The following is a 24,299-nucleotide window of genomic DNA, read 5'->3' as shown; positions in this document are numbered from 1 at the left end:
GTTATGCGACTAACATAAGGTGGTTTGCGACCTATCTAATAAAGCTCGTGAAAACGGGTTATTAACACAAGACGGCTAGCAATCTGAAACTGAGTAGAACTCGATCTCAAGGCAGCCTTTCGCACAAAGCAGCAGGTAGATCTAGAACTACGAATGCGAATCTAAACCAGTGACCACTAACTTGACATAGGACACAAACTCAACACTATGGACTCTGAAACAAAATTATGCAAAATACTAAAAGTGGTTAAAGGATAGGTATAAACCTAACACTACTATATTTTTTGGTTTTTTCGTGTACTACTGGATGAAAGCAAAAATAATACAAGGGTAAAGACGAAACTGACGGTATACCTAAAGCTTTGATACCACTTGATGGCAACGGGATGCTCGACCTTCCATCAAGTGAAGTGAAGATAGTTATCGATTTAGTGGAAACTTGACACACACGATCAACATGATCTAAACCCTGCAATCGCAGCGCCACGTCTCCTTTGGTTATTAATCGTGCCGAAACCCGATTGACCTCGTTGAGAAGGCTAATCCCTGCGTGTGAATTGAAAAACACAAGCAAGAGCAAGAAAGACAACAACTTAATTACAGATAAATGATTAATCAAGAACTCGAAGTTGAGGTTCCACAAATCGAACTAGCAGCGAAACTGTAATAGCAAAAATAATCTAAGCAAAACCCAACCCTAACACAATGACAACTACTGAATATATAGGTTATAGGGTCGACCTTGGACTCATGGACACATCCCTATTGGACTCCAACATGATACATAACCCAACGGACCCAAAAACGGTGACGTAGCACCTAGACTGATTCTGAACGCCTTTTTGTTTTGACAATTCTCATTGACTCGGAAAGAATTTTGATGTAGGACCATATCCATTTCGACGTCGAAATCGGAGTCCAAATGCAATCTCGGTGATAATTTTAGTGTGGACTGCTCCTGGAGCCTGAGGTGGACATGAACTTGATATGAGTTGGACCTTCATCTCGGCTTCAATGTCCATGACGACTTTGTCCATCTCTTAGCCTCTCTCCAAGTACTCCATAATCCTCTCTATAGTTCCTATCATAATTAAATCATTAGGTAGCAATCTATCATCAAAAGCACATAAATAAGTACTTAGGAACGAGCTCACCTATAAATTCAATTGTCGGGCGCGAGCTCTAGTAATTGGATCTTGCATAACAATTTGAGAGGTAGTGTGTGTATTAAAAGGAGTGATGTCCTCATCAGCGGGACAGTAGCACCAGGAGAGAGCGGCAGCGGCGGCGTTGCGTGGAGGGAGAATAAGCGGTGATGGTGCGGTGCATTGGCAGTAGCGCGTGAAGGGAGATGCGCTGGACAGTGGTTGGGGTGGACCGGGGGAGGGAGTGGAGGTGTGTGGCAACGCAAGGAAGAGCCTGATTGGTGGAGTCAGCGTGGGGAAGGTGGGCCTTGCTGGTGAGGCCGGCGGGTGATGCGGAAAGGAGGGCCTCTGGGAGAGTGGTCGGGGATGGGGTCTCAGACGGTGGCGTGGCAGATCCAACCGCCGGTGTGGTGGATGGGGGCATCGTGGGATCCGGGCATAACAAACATTACTATTTCCAGAAAGGTGAAATAAAATAAACAGTATCTTCAATCTAGACAGCAAGAGCAAGATACGTGAGATGGCAAGTAAACTATATGAGGAGGATGATATCTTGGGTGAAATTAAGGGACCAGGAAGTGAAAATCAGTTTTACATACGTGCCTCTTAAAGGAATCGACTATAAAGTTCGATTTTCACAAACGGTTATATAACCATATAGGGAAATCGACGATACAATAGTTAGAAATGTTGGTTTTATTTTAGAAAAATAATGCTATATCTCTTCGTTGATTCAAAAAGCTCAATTTGAGGGGATTTTCTAATCCGATAAATATTTGTTATCGTATTCGTTTTATTTTGTATTCTCTCAATATCTGTACTTGATAATATTCGATTTTGTTTACGTATCCGTATTATCGATTCCGATTCCGATGAAGAAAAATAAAAATGAATATAGTAGAGCTGGTTTCCATCCCTTTCTGATTCGTTTTCATACCTACTCCATAGAGATGCTCTAATTAATAGGGAAAATATACGCAGATCCTTACGAAGAATATATGTGGGCATGTCACCTACTGGCATTGTTTAGTTTCGTAAACGGCCAACTATGACCAAATTTAGACAACAGTAGTCATCATGATTAAATAATCCAAGTAAATTGCTCTACCCAGCCGGGCTGTCGATCTTGTGATGAATCCAATTTGCTACTTTCTACGTGAGCACAATAATACTGTACAAACTTATTATACTTTCATCTTCAAATATAACTATTTCTAATACAATAAAGTAACTTACTCCAAAATAAAGCTAATTCTCCACATGCCCCTTCCTCTCAATCAACCACAACCCTTCTTTTAATTTTTCACCTATTTTCTCTTCTCAACCAATCACATCATTCCTCCAATCATTTTCACCTACTTTCTTAATATTTGTATCTACCTTAAAAAATACTTGAGGGAGTAGTAACTGATGATGTGCACACAGCACGCATATATATGTAACCCATTAAAAAAAATCCATGGCCACATACCAAAACACCAAATGCTATATACTTGACCGGAATGCATTTCAATTGGATCCAATTTAAATGGCTGACCCAATATATATCAAGAAGATTAATTTTCCTAAAAGAAACATGCATGACTCCATCCTTTTACTAGCTGCATGTTAATCCAAGCTAAGTTGTAATTCCACCAATATATAATCTTACTGAAAGCACGCTAAATATATCTTTACCTTTTTTTAAGACTAATTAAATATAATGCCTGAACCCTGCGCCCTTCGCCAGTAGACTATCACACACGCTTACACGAGGGGATGGCTAGGAGGAGCTTAGGAACAGGTGATGTGGTAATAAATCACAAAAAAACAACATGGCGCAAATTGCAACTACTACCTGGCAACAATTTGAAATAGCTGAATTAATATGCAAATTTGACCGGAACAACAGAACAAAAACATTAGGAAGCTTCCAAAGCTGCTCATCAATCGAGCACTTATTTCGATTAGTTGTTGCTCTCACTGCAATTTTGGGTGATGATATATGCGACGCACGGGTATAATGGTGAACTCCATATCATCAGCTGCATAAAATGACATTAATTATCAGGATCATAGTGTACATGTTTTATGTGTTGATCGAATATACGACACTCGTGATTGGCCGAGCAGAAGGGATCAATATATGTTTAAGCCTATGATTAATTGATTATAATGATCATACCGTAATTAATTGTTCCTCTTAAGTGATAAGCTCCATATATATGTATATGGCTCAGAAATACGCTGCATGACAACTGTGTTAGAGATAAGTGTTGTACTTATGTTTTCCAGTCAAAATAGCGTACTTATTAAAAAGTTTCCGCTGCCTGCAGGTGGCAATTGAGTGCTCAGTAAGTGTATACGTACACAGCTCATTTTTTGGCACAAGGTAATTAAATGGATTTATTGTACTGATGATGAGTCTTCCTCGTTTGCAATGACTATGTTTAGAAGTATCTGAGAGATACAGCTCGTAGAATTAATAGGGGAGAATGGAGAGATAAGGCTTCAAGTCCACTGTTTAAATTAAAACGTTACACATTGCATTGAATTTACTTAATTTATTAATTTTGGGCCATGTTGTTTTATGTTAATTTTCTCCCTATATATTCCTGCTCCCTAGGCTTATAGATGCAATCCACAGTTAGCCATTGGAGCAGTAAGCTCCTACTACCAACATGTTTCCTTCTCCCGGCGGTAGCAGCAACTCCGCTGCAAGTGAGACTCCAAGTGAGAAGGTAAATAAGAGTACTCCATTGAAAGAAAATTTATATGAAATGCTTTTAACTTCATTGCTGATTATTTCGTTTTACTGTAAGTGTTCTTTATATTCTGCTTGTTTGTGTGTGGAGGACGTCCTGAAAAATTGTTTCATTTTAAGCGGTTGTTTATCTACATGTCCTCAACCGACCAACAATTTTAGTCTGGTCACATGGGATCTGACTGATTCCTTCTGATTTGGTCCCTTGTTGAATTCATATAGATTTTAAATCTACTGTTAAATTGCTACCCCGCCGTCCCAAAATGATTTCTTTTAATTGAGGCTATGCATCTGGACAAGTACCTGTAAGAAATAATGGGACGAAGGTAGTACCGTATAATTTATGATAATCTCAATGGTCTTGCACCTTAAATCAAACAAATATATTACTAGTCAACTCCAAGAACATACTAATAGGATGATTGAATTGAAATCGGAGAACACTTTTACCACTATTTTGTATACATGGGATATATAGTTCTCAACTACTGGACACTTCTTCATAATAAAGTTTAATTAATCCATGAATCCCACAAAAAGCTTTTACCCTTGCTAATATCCAACTAAAATCCAAGCACTAGCCAAGTGCCACAATACTTTGATTACGTAGTAGTATCACATTTAATTTTAAACTTTGTGAAAAAAAAGTAAATTTCACCTTTATTTACCGAAGTTTCACAATGGATTATGGACAAAGTCTATCTCTCTCTCTTTTTTTTTGAGTGGGCAAGTCCATCTTTTCACTAAACACCACATTTTTTTACCATCCTTTGCACTTTGGATTGGGGTTTGAAAACTTAGGGCTGCCAAGCTGGCTTTGGTCCAAGAAACGTGGGTTGTGCTACAAAGTTTGGATTTTTTCTGGCATAAATCACAAGGATCAATTGGAGGGATTCCACCCCCAAAGCCCTTGTCAGTGTGAATACCAAAATAGTAAATTGTTCTCTTTGTTTTTAACTTGAACCTTTGTGAAATACCCAATCGCAACAACAAATCATTGCACTTTTGTGTTTTTGTTTGCTACCCTACAGATCTTTTAACTCGCATGATGCTCGGTTTCAAAAGAAAAACTCGCACATGCTTGGTTGAAGCAGGGATGAAGGCCCAAATTATGAACCCTAGTCCAAAGTGGTGCAAAAAGGGTAATGCTATGTGGTGTTAAGTGTCCTGGACAGTTAGGTCTGCTCTTGGTCTATTGTGAAACTTTGGTTAATAAAGATAACCAAAGTAAAATTTACTCAAAAAATATATCAGATTTCCAAATTAATATGCACTAATGGACCAATGCAATCTTTGTGCAAGCTTGGATATTTAATCTGAGCACAACCTTGAAGTAACAGAAAGCCAGAAAATCCTCAGAGAATGTGTAAGAAATGTGGCAAAACTATATAAAATTTCAGAAAAGAATACTATTATGCCGAGAAAATTCCCTATATACCCCTGAAAATTTACTCAATCCCTTCAATACCCCTGAATTTGACATTATCCCTTATATACCCCTGAGTTTTCATTTTGATCTCCTCTATACCCATCTCCGTTAGTTGACCATTAGTTGACCGTTAAATATTTTAAAATGACTATATTACCCATCCTATACATATGTGTGGTACCTACCCAATAAATTTTCATATGAAAAATAAACTTATACAAAATACAAGCAATATAATCATTTAATGCCCAACTTAAAAAATAAAACTTATTATTTTTTATTTTTTAAAAATTATGATTAAATCCATACATTAGTTTCACCAGAAAATTAAGAGCAAAAACTAAATGTTATTTAGGTTTAAATTTTTGGGAAGATATACGAAATTCATCAAATTTGATCTGAAATTTATTTAAAAATTTTAAATTTGTTTTCTAATTTGTGATAAACTAATTATATCCCCTTTGTTTTTTCACAACGAATCTTTTTTCACTAAATATTTGTTGAAAAGTAATTTTCAAATCTTATGCAGAACTTTTTTTTACAATAAAATTTTTTTTATTTTAATGAAATAATGTTTTATTTTCAAAAATTCATAACAAATATTTAGTAATTTATTCCTTATTGGTTTTCACAACTCAAATAATTTACACATAAAACATTTCTAGCTTTTAACAATATAACAAGGACAATAAAGTAATTTCTACAATAACTAACGGTCAAACTAATGGTCAACTAACGGAATGGGTATGTAAGGGATCCAAATAAAAACTCAGGGGTATATAAGAGATCAAACAAATTTCAGGGGCGTAGAAGGGATTGGGTGAAATTACATGGGCATATAGGGAATTGGCCCCTTATGCCACCTATAAGACAGCAATACTGAACAGCTGTTCAAAAGTCAAAAAAATTCCAACGATTTCCACCAAAGTTTTCTACATTATTATTTTTTTACTTCTGCGCTGATTAATTCATGATATCACTTTGCATATGTTTCAAAATTTCTTTAATACTTGAAGATTGATAATTGTATTCCTGTTAATTCCATTCTAAACAAATAGCTGTTGAATTCTTGTCATTTGTATTGTGCCTTCACACATTTACTATAAACTGTTCAAGATGTCCACATATGATCGATTAATAACTCGATCTTTATCATGATGAATTCTAGAGGGATGAAGAAATTAGTATGGCACCAGAGGAACCAGTACTGGTAGACAACAACAACCAAGAGGAAAACAGTTTGCAACAATTGAATCTACTGGCTGATACATCAGAGTGGTTCAAGAACATGGATGATGATGATGAGTCACCCCTATGGCTAAACGTACTGCTGAGAACCGCATTCTGGAGGAAGTGTGACGTGCATGATCAGCTTGAAAATACACATAGGGCTGAGGAAAGCATCTTCTGCACCAACTGCCTCAAGACAATATGCCCACACTGCAAACATGATCAACCGAGCCACCAACTCCTCAAGGTCCGCCGCTACATCTTCCGCAGCGTCGTCCATGTCAAGGACATGCAGAATTTTGGTATTGACATGTCTTACATACAGGTATTACTTAGATAAAATTAATGCCCATGCTTTGCTATGGATAAAAGAAAATATATTATAATATGCAATAGATATTTTAAAATTATCGAATATGTTAGTATCACTTGTTTACTTGTTTGAATATATGGTATTTACTTGTTTGAACCAAATATTTGGACTATTCCATAATATCAAAAAAAATAAAAATAAATCAGGAGCATATTTGTAAAAAACTGTAAAAGCAGTGGTGAGGGGACTTTTAAAGGAGTATAGATGTATAGTTGGCACTGTGGTTAATCAACTTGGAAAGTTAGTTTCTCTAGCTCCAACTAGTTTAATTAGCTTGTTTCGAATTAATCATGATAAGTTCGTTTGTGTAAGGTTTGTGTGCAATAAATCTTTGTTATTTAAAACTCCTAATTTGATGGAAGCAACAACAAATTATAATCTGATCACTATTTGCTTCATTTTTCTTGTTTAGTCCTAGCATTAGTAATGATAATTTATTTTGCGACAATGTGGGTTTGAAGGCAAATAGGCTGGTCTCCATTTAGAGCCCTTGCAAACCCATCCTAACTGGTTCACTGATCAGCTAGCTAGACCACACAGGTCAGACACAATTTGACACAACTTTGTTTGGAAACAATTTGACACAATTAGAGTCGATCAAACGCACTGAATTTATAATGAAATGAACAATAATTTTTATATATAAGTGATTGCACAGTAGCGTAGTAAAGGATGTGTCTTGCGGCCTAATACTACTAGGATAAATGGCAATTAATAGTGTCCCGGAGGTGAATGCCATGATCATCTGAACTCAACTTTTTTTTATTTAAATTACTACCATTCTGAACTCAACTTTAGGCTAGAAATAAAAGATTTAATTTTGTTCAAACACATGGATTGATTAGAAAACTGTTTTAGCTCATCTGAAATGCATAATTTGGTGCATATATATTTATTGATTCAAAATATGTATCTAATTAATATCATGTAGTTATGCAAGCACATCTATGTAATCAAAATATTTACAAAGATATGTGTACTCATATAATGCATCCATCACATGAAGTGATCAAATCTTCTTATGACCATATTACATTGTATAATTCAGTAATAACTTAGTGAAATCTTGAAAACATGAAAGCACACATTTTTTTTTTGCCTTTTTAGCTTTCATGTCACTAAGTTATTATTACGATCATATCAGTTTTGATAATTCAGTAATAACTTAGCAACATGATTTCCCATGAAATCTCGAAAACATGAAATCAAATATTTTCTAGGGTTAAGTTCTGGACATATATACGCAGAAATAAACTGCGATAGTTGCATACACAGAAATAGTTATAAATTAATAACATAAATATTTCACATCGAAACCTAATAGTGTTACTGAAGAAAATCGATCGGTAATTACTACACATTTTCTCACATGTACATATAATAGTTAATACTACAATAACAAACTTGATCAGCCACTTACTCCCCCATATATATATGTGTGTGTGTGTTATCCCGCAATGCTAGCTAGCATTAGATCGATCCAAAACCTCCAACTGTATCGGTTCTTCAAAAATCTTTTTTTTTTGCATTTGATCAATTTGTACTAACTTTTTCCAAAACTGATTGCATTTTCTCATACAGAAACATACTCCCTGCGTCCCAAAAAAATTTCAATTCTAGGGATGAATCTAGACTCTTTTTTTTTTTTGGGGGGGGGGGGGGACGGAGGAAGTACATACAAATACATCTTGGGAAATCATGCATGTTTGGTTTGCATAGTTTATGAATATATTGGTATTCATCTATGCTGACTCCTGACATATGTGATGGGCTTACCAAGACAATTTTAGGGTGTGTTTAGTTCACGCCAAAATTGGAAGTTTGGTTGAAATTGGGACTATGTGACGGAAAAGTTAGAAGTTTGTGTGTGTAGAAATGTTTTGATGTGATGAAAAAGTTAGAACTTTGAAGAAAAAGTTTGGAACTAAACTCGGCCTTAGTAATGGAAGTTATGTTCATCTGCTACTTTTCAATCTTGTCTTTTTGACATAATACATGTTTGATATCCTTTCAACTATACGATGCATATTTTGTAATTATCCTCTGATACATTGTATATTTGTTCTACATTAACTGATGCAAATAATATCGCTCTAGATCACATTATAAGTTACTGGATTATATATGTCTAGTGTCATTTTATTTTTTTAAAAAAACTAAAACTATGATCCAAGTCGTTCCGACAAGTGACAATAAGCTTCCCTAAAATTTTATTGAGCATGCACTGTATGGGATTGAATACTTGTTTAAGAATTCGACATTTCTTCCTAGCTATATATGGGCTTCAAATGATTTCTAAAGCACTATTCAGGCTACCACCTTTTATTATATTCCGAGTCACTAAAAATCATTCATCACTTGTATTTACACCAGTCCCTTTATGTTTCTATTTGCAGACATTCAAATGCAATGGGCACAAAGTAGTGCACCTAAGGCCCATGAAGAGGTCCAAACATCACAGACCTAAGGCTGGGACACCTCGCTGCACGACTTGCCAGTGCTGGCTCCACAATGCACCCAGCCTCACCTGTTCACTTAGCTGCAAGGTTATTTTCATCATATATGCACAAGTACTGTTATTTATCATGATCATGTTGACTCAATTGATTTTGTTTAGTGGGCAAGCTATGTGCTATATATTGATGGATAAGGTTGTTTGTTGTGCTTTACTAGATTTCACCCTACGTAGCTAGACTACTAGCTATTGTTAACTTTTTTTTTCTAATATCTCTCTTCTCCAATTCTGATAGAAAAAGGCAGGTATATCACCAAATGACTTCTCAGGGTCTGAAGCTTCAACTCGAGTTTCTCGTTCACGGAACCAAGCATCAGATGCCAATCAGAAACGTCCAATTGCCAATACAAAGCTGCGTAAAAGGCCTTGCAAGCAAGCGAACCCTGAAAGGGCTCCATTCTTTTGATGTGAATGTGTCCCAAAACTGCTGAATAATTTAGCTGCAAGACCGCAGCTTTCGTGCGTATTATTTATTTGTCATGTTTAAGTTGTACTGTGCAACATGTTTGTCACATTCCGACTGATACCTGGCATTAGTTGCTTTCTCATTTGCTGGTCCTTTGCTCCTTATCAAAATAATAATCCAGTTTAAACTGGTGAACATTAATTATTTTGTGATTGACTATTGTTCTATCCCTTCTTTTGTTTCTTATTCTGAACACAGGTGTTGCATTTTCTTTCTGAGATTTGTGTTTGTTGATTTGGTGATTTGGTCTGACTTTGAAACGATAATTACCTTTCCCTTTCAAATTATTATTCGAATATTCAATATGTGAGTTGACATGAGTTTGCTAACTTTTGTTGGAGTCAATTTTGTCGTGAATTTTCATTGTTATCTTGTTCAGAAGTCCAAACTAACATATAAATAGTATATGGCATCCGCATTGCAATTTTTTGCTTTCTTATTCTATTGTAACTTAAATCGAGCAAAACTACCAACCGTGATGCAAAATCTCTATCTCAGTTCACAGTCTACCTAATGAGATGACTAGGAGACAAACACAAAGAACAAGATTACACAAACACATGAAGTTCCTCGGGTCTAGGTAATTCCTTCCCGCCCTCTGAACACAAGTTCAAGAATAAAAACAAACAAGAACTAAGCACACCCAACAACCAGAAGAGGGGGAGGAAAACTCTAGGCACTCACACTACACATGGTACAAAAGGTGCACAACACAAATTGATTTATCCTCAGCCTCTGTAGCGATTGAAAAACACCTTTTCCCAATTGCTAGTGCATTGATCCCGTCCCCGGAAAAGCCAGGGTACACTTCAACAATCATGATACAAAAGACACATATTTATTGTATCGATAATATTTACATTATTACAAAGGCTCTTCAGGCCTAACAAACAAAAAATAAATAGCAGCAGACCAGCGGGCCTACGACAACATCTTCATAGGCGCTCAACTGGGGTATAAGCCAAGACTCCACCTCGGACTTCTTTTCTAAAGTTTCTTTTACTGAAGGTTGGAAAGATTGAGCAAGAATGAGTACAACCACAGTACTCAGCAAGTCAAACCGGGAGAGGCATGATTAATGCAAGGGGTACAAGGAGTAATAACATGGGGGTTAGGTTAAAAATTAGTTTGACTCCAAATTGAAAACCATGCTTCTCAACAAATGAAACTTTTCTATGGTTGACATGTACACTCTTTATTTTTGCTAACACTTACTTGTGAACATATATCTATTGTAGGAACCCTTGCTAATCTAAGTAATTGATATTTGTGATATGGAGATGACAAAAGAAATTCCTTTCTAACTGTCATGATATTTGGGATTTTATCTTTGCAAAAAAATAAATTTTTGAGCAATACTCCTTAGTGACTATATGATTACCTACCAAAGGCCAAATATGATTCATCTTGCAAACCATATATTTTGGTTGCTTGACATTACATTGAGCCTTGTGTGTGACCTATGTGAGATGCTTTTCATGCTTTATGATCAAGATCACACACACTCCACATAGATTAACATCCTGAACTTCTACACTAGAAGCTAGTGTCCATTTCATCCATCATCCACAAAATAAATACTCCTCGTTATTTATGTATTTTTCTCCAAAGTTCATTCAAAGGAAAAGGGAGGCATGGCTATGCAAAAGAAAGAAAGAAAGAAATAATAAAGTCTTGCTCATACAAATATGAAGCATGAGAACAAAAAGATAGCCATGCCATCTCTCAAGTCTCAAAAGAAGGAGAAAGATGTGTAGAAGGAGTTATCATTTTCCTTTTCCACCCACAATCATACACATGCACATTCTTGATCAGAAAGTGTGACTTGCTATCTCCTTGGGGCCCCTTTTTTGGCCTGGCAAAATATGTGATGCAGGTACACCCCGATTGATCCCTACCGAGCTCCACATATATAGCCTTCTAGAATAGGGACAATTCGGCAATACATGCCTTGGTGAGGATCCAACAATCAAAATGAGTGATTCAAGAGAGTCATATGAGGAGTATAGCTATATTTTGAAAATATATGAAAAACTCAAGTGATTGACAGGAGGAACAGGAACGACTTGAGTCACGACCATTCGATTTATCAATTACCCAAGATGGTAAGATAGACACTGCAAAGTTCATAGGTATAGGTGTGGCTTAGAATAAATTGTATACTAGTACCATACCTTGGGATGTTTTATTCCACAATAGTCCTTAACCTTTAGTCGAGATGAGTAAAGAGCTAAGTGTGGGGGTTTGTTGTAATGCCCCGATTTTCATTCAGGATTAAAAATCAATTAATAATGCATTTTCTAGAAATTAAATAAAAGTAAAGCAATTTAATCAAGTGAAATTATTGAGGGAATTTAAAATTTCCTTTAAAAATCATGGCCGGGAATATTTTGTAATATTCTTTGCGCCCTAAAATATTCTCTAAAATTTTCCCGTGAATTTTCAGAGCTCAAGAAGTAATTATAATAATACAAAGTTCATTAAACCAATTAAATAAAAACGAAAACGAATTAAAATCCTCCTTCTTTGATTTGGGCCGTTTCCGGCCCAAGTTTCCTCCTCCTCAGGCCGGCCTCCCTCCTCTCTCCTTCCTTCTCGGCGCCCAAGGCCCGTCCCCTTGCAAAGTTCACTTCTCCTTCCCCAACCGTCTCCTCCTCCCTCCCTCGCCGACAGGTGGGCCTGGTGACCCCACTTGTAAGCTCCTCCTTCTACCTTCGGCCTCCAGAGCCGAAGCCGCCATGCGGCGCCTTTGCCGTCCCACGTCGCCCATGATTCCGGCCTCTCCCGCTCGTGCCCTCGCGCCCAAACCGCATGAAATCGGTTTCCCTCCACCTCCTCTACACTCTCCCCATGTTTCCCCCAAAAATCGTGCCGGGATCGAACTCCACTTGGCCCATGATGTTGCCCATGTCGCCGGCCATTGCCGCCCGATTCTGCCTTCTCGACCACAATTTTCCTCCCCCGCACCCATATAATGCATCGCCCAGCTCTCCTCTACCGTTTCCCCTCCTCCCCCGAGCTTCCCATAGCCTCCCTCGCTCTCCCCATGCCATCCCCCACTTCTGCCGCTTTCCGGCGAGCTACAGCCACGTGCTACCGCCGCCATAGCCGCCGTCGCACCATGCCACCGCCACCACTGGCTCCGCAGCGCCGAGCCAAAGCCCGGCCACCACTTCCCCTCCCCAAACCGCCGCGGAAACCCCGTCGCCACCACCAATCCGAGCCACCGCCGCCTCCAGGTGCCTCCCGCCATCGAGCGTCGCCTCGCTCAGCCATGCCGCCGCCACCCACAGCGCCCCGTCCACCGCTCCTCTTCCCCAATGCATTGCCAAAACGCCGCCGCCACGTTCACCATCTCTCTCCGCCACCATTGCCGCCTCCAGCCGTGCCGCGTCGCCTCTCTGGTCCACCTCGCGCTGCGCAGTCGCCTTCCCCAGCACCGCAGCCATCGTGCGCAGCTCGGCATCCACTCCATCTCCCTCCTCCACCCCCGAAGCACTACTCCTACCGCGAACCCAAGCCGCCACTGCCATTTTGTCACATCCTGATTTTTGTTTCAGGATTTATAAATTATTTAATAAATTATTAATAGAATTTATATTAAATGTTCTTTAATTTACAAGTGAAGTTAAATGTGGGAAATAAAATTTCCTAAAGCATGGATGGATTTAATTTTTATTAAATTCTCCATGATTAAGTCAACTCTCTGAAAATTTCTCGGATTTTTCAGAGCTCAATTCCTAAATGATACAAAGAACAGTTCAGTAATTATTTGATCAATAATGATCTAATTATAATTGTTAAGAGCTTTTCTTGTTTAAAAATCCTTAAATTATAAATTGTTGGTTAAAAGGAATTATTAAAAATGATCTTAAAAGCCTAAAAGAGAAGATCTAATTTTAATTTGCTAAATCTCAATATAAAATGGGGCCAGATAAAATTTCATTAAATACTTTGCTTAATTCTATAATTCCTAGATTTTTCTGGGATTTATTTGAGCTAAGGAAGTATTTTTAATAAATGGAATTGCATTTCATGAATAATTTAAATTGAAAAAGGTTTTTAAAAGTCTCTTTTGGCTTTGGGCCGAAAGTCGGCCCAAAACCTTCTCTCTCTCTCCCTCGGCCCAAGTCGGCCCAGTCCGCAGTCGCAGCCGCCCGCGCGAGCGCCCTCGGTCGCTAACAGGTGGGTCCCACCTGTCAGGTTCGTCGTCTTCCTCGCGTCGGTCGCCGCTCGAAACCCTAGCGCCGCGCCGCCGTCGTCTCCTTCCAAATCTGGCCGCTCCTTTCCCGATCCGGTGAAATCGATTGAGGGGAAACAATCTTCGGGATCTCCTCTACCTTTTCTCTTTTGGAATCACCGGCTAAAATCGTTTGGAAATTCGTGGATTCGAGGTCGAATCGGATCGGTCTCTTTCGTAAGTATTTATCGTTTTAGTTAATTTGATGAATCTGTATATTAAATTGTCAGTTTGTGTACCTCGGCTGATTCCTGGACGAGGATTTTATGCACAGATAAGTTCGGAAATTACTAGTGAATTTCCGGGCGTGACAAGTTGGTATCAGAGCCATCTCGACTGTAGGATAAGCCAAATGGTCAAACCTTAAGGACTAATTTTCCGAAAATATGATTTGTGAAAATTTCTCCTTTCTTCCTTATCTAGAATTCTTTGCAAATTGTTTCGTTGTCTACTCCCCTCTCTCTTTCAACTTGAGTAGTTCTGAGACATTGAAACTTGAAGACGCCAATGATGTCAACTTATGGAGGTCAGTCAAGTGGATCGTGGAAGGACCGAAGTGCCAAGTGGTCAAGATGGAATGAAGTTTGGATCCTATCTTAGAACCTATGCCACCAAACTATCCTCGAAGAATAGTTAGTAGGGTAGAACGTTTGTTGTTTGCTTTGTGTGTAGGTATGGTTGCATTCCCATCATTGGAGTAGTTCATTGATGAGTGTGTAACTATACTAGGTTGCTTGCTTAATCAACTTGAACAATATAATGGTCTACACACATCAGATCAGTGTTAACCTGGTTAAGGTCTTATCTTTAGTGTAACCCCTCTCCTTCTATCTTCTCTAATATGCAACAGATGGTGAACACTCGCGCCAGTGGAAGTGGAAACAATAACAATGAAGGGAACCCAACTCTTGCTCAAGTTCTGGCTCAACAGACTCAGTTAATGAACATGATGATACAGCAGATGCAGAACCAGCTCAACCAAGGGAACAACAATGCTCCACCGACGCAGAACAAGTTAGCTGATTTTCTTCGTGTGAGGCCGCCCACCTTTTCTAGCACTACCAACCCAGTGGAAGCGGGTGATTGGCTGCACGCTGTTGAGAAGAAGTTGGAACTGCTCCAGTGCACGGATCAGGAGAAAGTTGTTTTCGCTTCACATCAGTTGCAAGGACCTGCATCAGAATGGTGGGATCATTTCCGGATGAACAGAGCAGAAGGTCAACCAATCAATTGGGAAGAGTTTACCGAAGGATTCAAGAAGACACACATACCTGTAGGAGTTGTTACTTTGAAGAAACGTGAGTTCAGGGCATTGAAGCAAAAGGATCGTACCGTGGCAGAGTATCTTCATGAGTTCAACCGTCTGGCACGTTATGCTCCAGAAGATGTGCGTACTGACGAGGAAAGGCAGGAGAAGTTCTTGGAAGGCTTAAAGGATGAACTGCCAGTTACGTTAATCTCCCATGACTATGTTGATTTTCAGCAGCTGGTTGACAAAGTAATTCGACTTGAAGACAAGAAGAACAGGATGGATAACCGTAAAAGGAAAATGACTGTATTCTAGGAGGCACAAGGTAGTAGCCAGAGACAGCGTATCAAGCCACTCCAAATTAGTGAACCTTTTTCCGCTGGTCAAGGACAGTCGCAACAGTTGAACATCGGTGGTGAGATCAAATCAGAGACTAATGAAAGCAATGAAGTTAACATCGAGCAAGCTAATCAGCCGGTGCCAGTTCAGCAGGACCAGTCTCAGGAGAATAACAGTAGTGGAAGGGAGCAGCAGGTATGTTTCAATTGTTACAAGGCAGGCCACTTTGCAAGAGAGTGTCCGAAGCCGAAGCATCAGCAGCCGCAAGGTCAGGTCTACAACATTGTCGTCACAGGAGCCAATGCGGTGCCAGTTGTGTCTTCAAGTGTTACAACTCAGCCACCAGTTTCAAAGCGGCAGTAGTTTTCTTTAAAGCCTTAGAATAATTATCGGAGTTATGGAATAAGATAGACTGCAGTTTACCTATTCCCTTTTCTTTCTAGCCGTTCCGAATCTCGGGACGAGATTCTTTGTAAGGGGGGTAGATTTGTCACATCCTGATTTTTGTTTTAGGATTTATAAATTATTTAATAAATTATTAATAGAATTTATATTAAATGTTCTTTAATTTACAAGTGAAGTTAAATGTGGGAAATAAAATTTCCTAAATCTAAAGCATGGATGGATTTAATTTTTATTAAATTCTCCATGATTAAGTCAACTCTCTGAAAATTTCTCGGATTTTTCAGAGCTCAATTCCTAAATGATACAAAGAACAGTTCAGTAATTATTTGATCAATAATGATCTAATTATAATTGTTAAGAGCTTTTCTTGTTTAAAAATCCTTAAATTATAAATTGTTGGTTAAAAGGATTTATTAGAAATGATCTTAAAAGCCTAAAAGAGAAGATCTAATTTTAATTTGCTAAATCTCAATATAAAATTGGGCCAGATAAAATTTCATTAAATACTTTGCTTAATTCTATAATTCCTAGATTTTTCTGGGATTTATTTGAGCTAAGGAAGTATTTTTAATAAATGGAATTGCATTTCATGAATAATTTAAATTGAAAAAGGTTTTTAAAAGTCTCTTTTGGCTTTGGGCCGAAAGTCGGCCCAAAACCTTCTCTCTCTCCCTCGGCCCAAGTCGGCCCAGTCCGCAGTCGCAGCCGCCCGCGCGAGCGCCCTCGGTCGCTGACAGGTGGGTCCCACCTGTCAGGTTCGTCGTCTTCCTCGCGTCGGCCGCCGCCCGAAACCCTAGCGCCGCGCCGCCGTCGTCTCCTTCCAAATCCGGCCGCTCCTTTCCCGATCCGGTGAAATCGATTGAGGGGAAACAATCTTCGGGATCTCCTCTACCTTTTCTCTTTTGGAATCACCGGCTAAAATCGTTTGGAAATTCGTGGATTCGAGGTCGAATCGGATCGGTCTCTTTCCTCCAAACCCCGATCTTTCCTTCGTGTCACCGGTCGCCGTGGGCCTTCGTCACCGCCTCCTTGCCCCTTTAAAAGGACCCCCGGTGTCTCCTCTACCCGTCGCCACCCTTGCCTTCGTCTCTAGCCATCGGAAGCGCCCTAGTGCCGTGTGACCTCGAGCCGCCGTCGTCGCCGCCGCTCCAGCCGTGCTTCGCCGTCGCTCCAGTCGTCGCCGTCGCTCGGGGAGGTCGCCATCATGGTCGCCAAGTCGTCGCCGTCCCCGTCCACCGCTTCACCGCCGCCGAAGACCGCCGGAGCACCGTCGTCACCGTCGACCCGAAGACCGTCGCCGCTTCTTCCTCGTCGCCGGCGCCGTCCGTTGCTTTTCCGCCGTTGTTTTGGTCACCGGTGAGTTCGCCGCGTCGCCCTCTACCCGTTGGTGCCCTCCGTTTGCGTCGTCGTGCCGTCGTTCGCCGGCGAGCATGCGTTGCCGAGCCGCCGCCGGTGCTGACGTCATCGCTGACGTAGTCGCTGACGTCATCGTCGCCGTTCCCCGTGGCTCGGTCGTGGACCGTTTGATCTCGGCCGTCCGTTTTGGATAGGATCGACCTCGGCCGTCTGTTCCCGTGAACCGTTGCCGTGCACCCGGTCCACCGCAAACCCTAGCCGCTGACGCAATAATTCCCTTTTCCTTTTCAAAAATAATTCAATATTGCGTCATAATTCAATTAAAATCCATATAAGTGTTTTAACCCGATTTAATCTTTAAAAATTCATAACTAATTCATTGTAACTCAGTTTAATGTGGTTCAAGTTGCAAAAGTTGTGTAAAATAAAGATCTACATATTAAAATTATCCATAAATTGAATTAAATTTATTTAATTCTTTTTAAATGGGCTTTAATTATATTTAATCTAGTAAAATTCATAATAAATTCATTTGAAGTCAGAATGAGGCCCTTCAAGTCTCATAATTCATCTAAAATTATGATCTACATGTTTGTTTACTTTTTATGTATTGTTTATTTAGTTTTTATTAGTCTTTTTCTTCGTTTTGCGTGTTAGCTTGTCGTTTCCGTCGTTGCGAAGGTTCGTGAGTGCGCCGGAAGTATTCAAGAAGATTAATTGAAGACCGATTATTGCAAGGCAAGTCACACAGATCCTAAACACAATCCTTTGAGCATGTTGATCCTATATTTAAATTCTCTATTTATTTCAACTATGCATTTATTTTCGAATGTCACTGGGTGGTGTGAATCTATTCCTTTGTTATGGCCTGTTTGCATTGACTACTTTATTCCTTGATACCTTGGGTTATTATAACTTGACTAGTTGGGCTTTATATATATTGGTTCAGCTAGATATTAGTTATGATTGCTTAGCCATGCTTAGAAACATTAGCACACTATTGGGATAACTTATGACTCACTATTATTTAATGATGGCTTAATGATAGTTCACGATGGTTAATCGTGATTGGTTAATTAATTACTTGCCAACTAAAACTTGATAATGGTGGGTTGTGAGCACATGGTTTTGAGAGTCGTGCTCATGACAATTAAGGACCGGTTCGCGAGCTACTATTGTGAAACATTAACCGTGCCAACCACAAGCTAGCGTGGGCAACGGCTTTACCTTTTGTATAGCATGGTTCATTGCGGAGCACCAGACTGAGAAGTGGCGGAGATAAGCCCACGGGGGTCGCTGGGGAGTCCATGCCTTGTTTTATAAGGGGGTGATTATGATCCAGGAATGGTGCACTGTGGTGAGTTGTGTTGTGCAGAGGGTATTGTCACAGCCTCTATTCGGGTACCTTCCAGTATCGCGACGCATGGTAGACATGATGTTGAGGCTGTGTCTTGTGGGTACAGTGGTACACCTCTGGCCAGAGTAAAACTATTCGAATAGCCGTGCCCGCAGTTATGGGCGGGTTGAGCAATGTTTTTCGTGATTAGTCTCACACCTCTCACAATAATTATGGATGTTATACCTGGTAATAATTTGCTTAGCTCCTGGTTTGGAGTTAGATCTGTACAGCCGGGTATGGTTGTTCAGGATGGTTGGGCCTGTGCAGCATGGGTGTGCTGTTCAGTGTTGATTAAAATTCCTAATTAATTACTCCACTGTTTTACTTCTCTTAAATGTTTTGCTAAAAGCTGCTTTTGCAAATGAGCCTATATTATGCCATCCTTTGGTATCCTTGTGCACTTGCATATTTGCTGTGTGGCTTGCTGAGTATGTCATATGCTCACTTTGCAATAATCAATCAACCTCAGTTGAAGAAAAAGGATCCAGAAGGAGAAGACGTTTGGCTTATACCCCAGTTGAGCTGCCTGTGGGAGTGGAGCCGGAGCTTCGCTAGATTTTATTTTCCGCTGCAGTTTTCTTCATGGTGAGGACTAAGTGCCTCTTAAGTAAGTATTTATTGTTTTAGTTAATTTGATGAATCTGTATATTAAATTGTCAGTTTGTGTACCTCGGCTGATTCCTGGACGAGGATTTTATGCACAGATAAGTTCGGAAATTACTAGTGAATTTCCGGGCGTGACACATTTGCCACCTCCAGCTGCCGCTCGTCGCCACTTCCGACCACCCCAAGTCATGCCACGACCACCATTAGCTCCACCACCGCTCCACTGGCTCCAATCACCGCTCCAGCCTTCTTCTCCCTGTTGACGTCGTCCCGGTCGCTGTCCGTCACCTCACGCCCGCAGTACACCGTCAGACCGCCGCCATCGTCCTCACCCTGAGGAGCTCACCGCCACCTCCCTCCGTCGGCCATCTCCCTCCGTTGCCGTGTCGCTCGGTAAGCATCCCCCTCTCCTCCTCCCATCCCTTCCATCGCTTCCCGCGCCACCGCTCGCCGTCGATTGCTGGTGGCTGTGCGCCGCCGCCTCTTAGCTGTCCGGCCGTGAGCCACCGCCGTCCCCTTTGGCCGTGCACCGCCACCATGGACTCGGTCCATGGTGGAGCAACTCCTTTGACCCGCTGACGAGTGGGCCCCCCGCTTTGTGGACGTGGTCCGCGCTCCTCCTCTTGCTGACGTCAGCGAGCACCTATTTTCCTTTGAGAAAATAATTATTAATTGCGTCATAAATTGGTAATAATTATAGAAATTTATTAAAATGGCTCAAAACTTCTAAAATTCATATCTAATTCATACGAACTCTAAATTGGGCCATTCAAGTTGCAAAATTCATCTAAAATTGAGCTCTACATGTTTGTTTACTTTTTATGTACTGTTTCCTTGGTTTTTATTAGGGTTTTTCCTCGTTTTGCATGCCAACGTGTAGTTTCCGCAGTTTCGGAAGTCCGCGGTCGCGAGGAAAAGAGTTCGGAAGATCAAAGTGAAGAAGCAAGGCAAGTCACACATTACCCTTGAGCATATTGATGCTACTTTATAAATGTTTTGTCGTTTGCAAATAAATATACATGTTTTGCTAATTACATGGGATCCGGGTATTACCTATGCTCGCTTGTGCCATGTTTACTTGTTACCCGACCTTTGTCAACCTCGGGTGATAATTTATCTAGCTCGTGATACTTATGTTGTCCTAGCTAGAATTATATATGCTTAGCCATGCTTAATTACCACTAGCTCACAAAATGGGATAATTACATTATTAGACATCTAGTATTCTGACGAGCTGTGTGCTCGATGTCACGCCCGGAAATTCACTAGTAATTTCTGAACTTATTTGTGCATAAAATCCTCGTCCAGGAATCAGCCGAGGTACACAAACTGACAATTTAATATACAAATCCATCATAATAATAACGTTACACACTTACAAAAGAAAAGAAAACAGCAGCGGAATTAACGGTCTAGCGATGGCTTCAGCTCCACTCCCACAGGCAGCTCAACTGGGGTATAAGCCAAACGTCTTCTCCTTCTAGATCCTTTTTCTTCAACTGAGGTTGATTGATTATTGCAAGAATGAGCATATGACATACTCAACAAGCCACACAGCAAATATGCAAGTGCACAAGGATACCAAAGGATGGCATAATATAGGCTCATTTGCGAAAGCAGCATTTAGCAAAGAGTTAAGAGTAGTAAAACAGTAGAGTAATTAATTAAAAATTTTAATCAACACTGAACAGCACACCCATGCTGTACAGGCCCAACCATCCTGAACAACCATACCCGGCTGTACAGATCTAACTCCAAACCAGGAGCTAAGCAAATTATTATCAGGTATTAACATCCATAATTATTGTGAGAGGTGTGAGACTAATCACGAAAAACATTGCTCAACCCGCCCATAACCGCGGGCACGGCTATTCGAATAGTTTTACTCTGGCTAGAGGTGTACCACTGTACCCACAAGACACAACCCCACATCATGTCACCATGTGCCTCAATACCACCACGGTACCTCGGAAAGGAGTTGTGACAATACCCCTTGCACAACATAATCCATTACAGCGCACCTTTCCTGGATCATAATCACCCCCTGAAAAACCAGAGGCATGGACTCCCCAGCGACCCCCGTGGACTTCTCGCCACTTCTCAGTCTGGCGCACTATAATGAATCACGCTATACAAAAAATAAAGTCGTTGCCCACGCTGGCTTGTGGTTGGCACGGTAAATGTCTCACAACAGTAGCTCGCGAACCGGTCCTTAATTGTCATGAGCACGACTCTCAAAACCATGTGCTCACAACCCACCATTATCAAGTTTTAGTTGGCAAGTAATTAATTAACCAATCACGATTAACCATCGTGAACTATCATTAAGCCATCCTTAAATAATAGTGAGTCATAAGTTATCCCAATAGTGTGCTAATGTTTCTAAGCATGGCTAAGTAATCATAACTAATATCTAGCTGAACCAATATATAAAGCCCAACTAGTCAAGTTATAATAACCCAAGGTATCAAGGAATAAAGTAATCAATGCAAATTGGCCATAACAAAGGAATAAGTTCACACCACCCGGTGACATTCGAAAATAAATGCACAGTTGAAATAAATAGAGAATTTAAATATAGGATCAACATGCTCAAAGGATTGTGTTTAGGATCTGTGTGACTTGCCTTGCAATAATCGGTCTTCAAGTAATCTTCTTGATCACTTCCGACGCACTCACGAACCTTCGCAACGACGGAAACGACAAGCTAACACGCAAAACGAAGAAAAAGACTAATAAAAACCAAATAAACAGTACATATAAAGTAAACAAACATGTAGATCATGATTTTAGATGAATTTAGCAACTTGATCCACTCAAAACCGAGTTACGATGATTTAGTTATGAATTTCCGAAGATTTAATCTATTAGAAAAAACTGGAAAAGGAGAAGATGATGACGTCATGATGACATCATCAATGGCCGGACCAAGATGGCGACCTCGCCGGAGATAGAGCGACCGGCTGCGGATTTGGAGGACATGAACACGTAGAGGACGACGAGACGAACCCAACGATACTCACCCTCGTGCCAAACGACGACCGACGACGGCCGGCGACGAGGAGGCGACGGCGGCGGCTCGGGTTGCACGGGGCGGCGGAGCTCCGATGACCGGCGACGGAAAAGGAAGGGTGGCCGAGCTTCCCCTCACCACGGCGCACCCAACGGTGGTGACGGCGACCGGCGACGACGATGGAGACGGCGGCGCGGCGGCACCGGAGATGGCCGGCGGCGGCGGTTTGCTTGGCGGCGGTGGCGACGGAGCTACGGAGCACGGAAGAGGACGGGAGAGGGGGCAAACGAAAGAGGAGGACTAGGGGGTCCTATTTATAGCCTTGGATTGAAGAGATCGGACTCCTCCCGCAAGAAATCGATCCGGGAAATCAAAAACTCGGTTTTGGAGATAAACTCGAAAACGAGTTTGATTCGGATAAGATACTCAACGATTTGCTCCGATTTTTGGGGGTAAAGATAGAGGAGGATAAGAGGAATATTTCCCCTCAACAAAATTGGAAAAAAAGAGCAACGGGGAGGCAAGATTTGGAAGGAAGAGGCGGCGGCACTGTGCACGGCACGGCTGGCTCGGGCTCTGCCTGAGTTGGAAGATGAACAGTAGCGCAGGGAGGGAAAGTAGACTTTTCCGGCTGAGCTGAGAGGAGAGGAGGCGGCTCAGGTTGGGCCGGCGGAAGAGAGAGGAAGGAAAGGAAGGAATGGGCCGAAAATGGCCCAAGCTGAGGAGGAGGATTTTATTACTTTCCCAATTAAAATAATCACTTAAATGATCTTTGAATTATTAAAAATACTTCCAATGCTCAAATAATTTCAAGAAAAATCCTGAAAATACTTGGACACTCAAAGTACTTAAAAAAATTACAATTAGACCATTTAATGATTAATTTAATATGTGGGTAATTACTGAAATGCTCTTTGTATGATTAAAATTAGGAATTGAGCTCCGAAAAATCCGAGAAAATTCCAGAGAGTATAATTAACCATGGAGAATTTAATAAAAATTAAATCCATCCATGCTTTATATTTAGGAAATTTTATTTCCCACATTTAACTTCACTTGTAAATTAATGAACATTTAATATAAATTCTATTATTAATTTATTAAATAATTTATAAATCCTGAAACGAAAATCAGGATGTGACACTCGAGACATCTGGCCATGTTTCATGGTCGTAATTATCCAACTAAAATATGACTGAATGGTGGGCTATGGGTGCATGGTTTTGTGAGTCGCACCCATGGCAATTAAGGACCAGTTCACGGGAAACCCTAGAAGACATACAGTGCTTGCCACAAGCGGGAGTGGGTAACTGCTTGATCTGAAGTATAGCTCAACCCTTTCCTAGGCATCGGTGGCAAGGGTGGGCGTGATGGAGTTAGGTCGGCCGGGGTGTCCGGTTGTCTAGCTGCCGGATTCACCGCAGCGCACAAGGGGACTGCCCACCTCCGGGGTAGGGGGTGGGGGTGAAACCTTAGAGTGGTGTGGATGGTTAGGGGAGGGTTATATGAAGGGTCTTGTCACAATCACTCGACATGGTGATGTGTCAGGCCTGGCGCGGTGACATGACGATGGATTGTGTCTTGTGGGAACAATTGTGCACCTCTGGCCAGAGTAAAACTATTCGAATAGCCGTCCCCGCGGTTATGGGCGATCGACCAGATTCACCGTGATTAGTCCCACCTTAATAAATTGACTCAATGCACTGTAGTTCAGGTGGGTTGGTTGGACCTGTTCAACGTGGTGTAGCGTTGATCAGTGGAGATTTAATGTTACTTTAATTACTCAACAGT

General features: G+C 40.8%; 1 long non-coding RNA gene across 1 annotated transcript; it reads right to left on the bottom strand.

The window, feature by feature from the left end:
• Window positions 1–20,816: 20,816 nt before the first annotated feature.
• On the bottom strand, window positions 20,817–23,098 carry LOC136351668 (uncharacterized). Its single transcript, XR_010734853.1, has 3 exons — window positions 22,519–23,098; window positions 22,122–22,202; window positions 20,817–20,994 (listed from the first exon to the last, which is right to left on the bottom strand). It is a non-coding gene; the product is annotated as an uncharacterized lncRNA (long non-coding RNA).
• Window positions 23,099–24,299: the final 1,201 nt, after the last annotated feature.

Source organism: Oryza sativa, chromosome 9 (assembly GCF_034140825.1).
Source record: "Oryza sativa Japonica Group chromosome 9, ASM3414082v1".
NCBI classification, from domain to species: Eukaryota; Viridiplantae; Streptophyta; class Magnoliopsida; order Poales; family Poaceae; genus Oryza; species Oryza sativa.
This window is presented reverse-complemented; position numbering and strand designations above follow the sequence as displayed.